The sequence below is a fragment of the Silene latifolia genome, chromosome 11, assembly GCF_048544455.1.
Source record: "Silene latifolia isolate original U9 population chromosome 11, ASM4854445v1, whole genome shotgun sequence".
Lineage (NCBI taxonomy): Eukaryota > Viridiplantae > Streptophyta > Magnoliopsida > Caryophyllales > Caryophyllaceae > Silene > Silene latifolia.
In genome coordinates this window covers 147,451,839-147,455,159 of record NC_133536.1, presented here as the reverse complement: position 1 = coordinate 147,455,159, position 3,321 = coordinate 147,451,839, and the positions used below count along the sequence as shown (strand labels likewise).

The 3,321-nt window shown below is 41.5% G+C and overlaps 1 non-coding gene across 1 annotated transcript; it reads right to left on the bottom strand.

The window, feature by feature from the left end:
• Positions 1-2,875: 2,875 nt before the first annotated feature.
• On the bottom strand, positions 2,876-2,982 carry LOC141616131 (small nucleolar RNA R71). Its single transcript, XR_012530501.1, has one exon. It is a non-coding gene; the product is annotated as a small nucleolar RNA R71 (small nucleolar RNA).
• Between the last annotated feature and the right edge of the window lie 339 nt (positions 2,983-3,321).

Genomic DNA, 3,321 nt, shown 5'->3' with positions numbered 1-3,321 from the left:
CAAAACTGCAAATAAAGTATATAGAATATGCACGTATCAAATCTCCCCAAACCAAACCTTGCTTGTCCCCAAGCAAGCACTATGACCCAAATAAAAACCTAATGGAAAGGAGTATACCTCAGAGCTAGCTACAAGTTAATGCCAAACCGTTTAATGCACATAATCAGCTACCGCAAAGCTCAAAGCAAGTGAACAAATTTATGCATGTTATGGAATTAAATTGGGCGTTCGACCTTGCAAGACTCATAAATTCGGACTCTCCCGGGTCACTCTTCCCTCAGCAAAGTAAATGGTAAGAATATATGTAGAAGAGAGGGAAGAAAATACAGACTCTCACCTAGACTGCGGCCGACAAAACATGTAAGCTTGACTAATATGAATAATGATTCTAGCTACCGTACATACGCATAACCACCGTCAAGGACTATTACATGCCGAACTATTGCAAGATTTGGATATGTGAGGCTAAGTGGGAAAGAAGGGGCAAAACAAGTATGGAAATGTGAAGGTAAGAGCCAAGCTAGTACCTAACAAACTATCAGAAACCGCATCCCAATCCTCCAACTCGAAATGTAACCATTGCCTCCAAATGTCTAGGCAACAAACTATCCCAAAACCGACACCTCCAAATCATAAAATAAGCACATGAGGTGTGTTCTCAACTCAGCCGAAATTTTTCTTATTATTTTTTCAAAAATCCTTTTTTTTTTCTTTTCTTTCTGTTTTTTTCTTTTCTTTTTTTTTTCATTTTCTTTTTCTGGAATGGGCAGTCGATCGACCAGAAACAGCAGTCGATCGACCACCTTTGCTGGACCAAACTCACTGCCCAGATCAACTTCTCCTTTTTTTTTTCAATTTCATTTCTTTGAGTTTTTCTTTCTTTCTTTTTCTCTCCTGATTTCCTCCTTTTCCAGGCTGACACATTACCAGCAATTCTCATGAATACTCACTCCAACAGTGCAGAAACGAACCAAAACTGCTATAATTCGACAAATTCCTCTACTACTACCTAGCTCGGCATAATGGTAGGCTAAGTATGGGATGTAGTTGAGGGCAACTGGCAGATATGGCTTATAGTGGAGTTAAATGGGGCAAAATGAGAAGGGGGGAGATGCAATAGTTCTCAAAACATGTAATACCGACCACAAACCGATGCGTATAGGCAATAAGCAATCAAAACTCATACACGTGCAAAACATGAAATGAAGGGAGTACTACTCTCATTCCTAAATTAACCGGTCATGAATGTCACCGGTTATAGGCTCTATATCTCAGAAAGTATAAGTAGTTTTGTCAAAAAGATGAGTCAAGTCTAATAACCCGAAGTAAATTCCACAACAAAATTTGAAAAATCACTTTTAATTCTCGCTAAGCAGTTGTGAAAAGGCAAGGAATGGCATATATTTGACTAATAGTGCAATATCATCATTACTAAACTCCAATCCGACTCGACTATATGCAAAAGTAAATATTGCAATTAAAACATTGAAACGGTGCTAATCTATCGAGCGCCAGTCGATCGACCAACTAAGCCAGTCGATCGACCAACAGGTCCAGTCGATCGACTGACGCGCGATAGATTAGCACCGTTTCAATGTTTTAATTGCAATATTAACGACGAGACCGAGAGGAGACTTGTTAATTACTTAGGAATTGACCGACCCGGAAGATCGAGAGATAGGGAAGAGAAATAGACTAAATTGAAACGACTAAATTTTACTAAGATCGAAAGATAGGTAAAGTTTAGGCTTTAGGAATCACTTTTCAGGGCGAGAGCTAGTATTAGTGAGACCTAGGGACCAGTAGCATAGGCTGAGAGGCGCTACTAGTTAAGAATGGACCGAGAGGACTTCTTATTTTCCCACCTATTGTGATTATTCAGACTTACTTAGGAACCCATCGTCAGAATGCGTGAACCGACCGTCTTAGCATTCTTTTATTTATTGTTTACATCTCTTTTTATTACTTGCCTTTTATTTATGCATTTAGACTTAGATATAATCCACTCCAAAACCCCCCCAGAAACTCATAGACTGAAATAAGACAATTAGAACTCCCTACCTTCCGGCGGATCGACCCTTACTACCGCTTGCTAGTTGTAGTTTGGAATTTATAAATATTATTTTTGGTACTCAATTCGACAGGTATCAAATTTTGGCGCCGTTGCCGGGGAGGCAATTGTTCTAATTTTTAGTTGTTTTATTTTAGTCTGTTTCTTAGTTTAAGGGACATTCGTTCCTTAAACTATTCTCATATTCTTCTTGTAGTTTCATCTTATGCGTAGGTCACAGGGTGGTGAACTACTACCGATCAATCCTGAGATTGAAAAGACCTTGCGTGAGTTGAGGCGATCATCTAGGATATTGCCGACAGAGGAAGTGCTGAGTACTCTGTCTAGTTACTACGAGAACGATCTATTTGAGGAGGATCCACCTTCATCTCCAGTTTCTAATTCATCGGCTGAGACAGTCACTTCTCCAGACTTTCTAGAAATGGCTGAAGAAGCAACTATTGCCGATCACTCGAGCCGACAAACAGTGCGAATCTCTATAAGGGATTTTCTTTACCAGGGACGGACCGGAAATTCGAGCCGAAGCCGTCCTATATCAACTTGGTTGAGAGAAACCTGTTTGGGGGAGCTGCGAATGAAGATGCAGCTAAGCACATGGAGACATTTATTGATTATTGCTGTTCCATACCCCCACCAACCGGTGTGACCCAGGACCAGGTGAAGGAGACCATGTTTATATTCTCTCTTCGTGATGTTGCAAGGGAGTGGTATAGAGACCTGGATCGAGCTGCCAGTGGGATAACTGACTGGAATTCGTTGGCCTTGGCATTTTACAAGAAGTATTTTTCTGCCTCGAAGACCAATGCCATTAGAGCTCAGATCACGAGCTTTAAACAGGGGCCTGACGAGAACTTTCATGAAGCATGGGTCCGTTTCAAGAAGCTGGTGCGAACTATTCCGCACCATGGGTTCGAAAAGTGGAGTCTATGCAATCAGTTCTATAATGGGCTGTATGACGATCAGAGGGCTATCTTGGATGCAACAGCTAGTGGCCGATTCCAGGAGAATATGGGAGAGACTAAGGGGTGGAAGATCATTGATGACTTAGCCACCCATAAAGCTGAGTATGGGAATTCCAGGGGGAATCAAAGGAGAAGTGCTGAATCTCCTTCTGTAGCTGCATTAGAGGCTCTCACGGCAAGATTTGATAAGTACGAGTTGGGAGGAGCTTCTAAAGGAGGGATTTACCATGTGAATGTTGTTTCAGACGGTCCTTTCGTCTGTAAACGGTGTGGAGCTGAGGGACATGT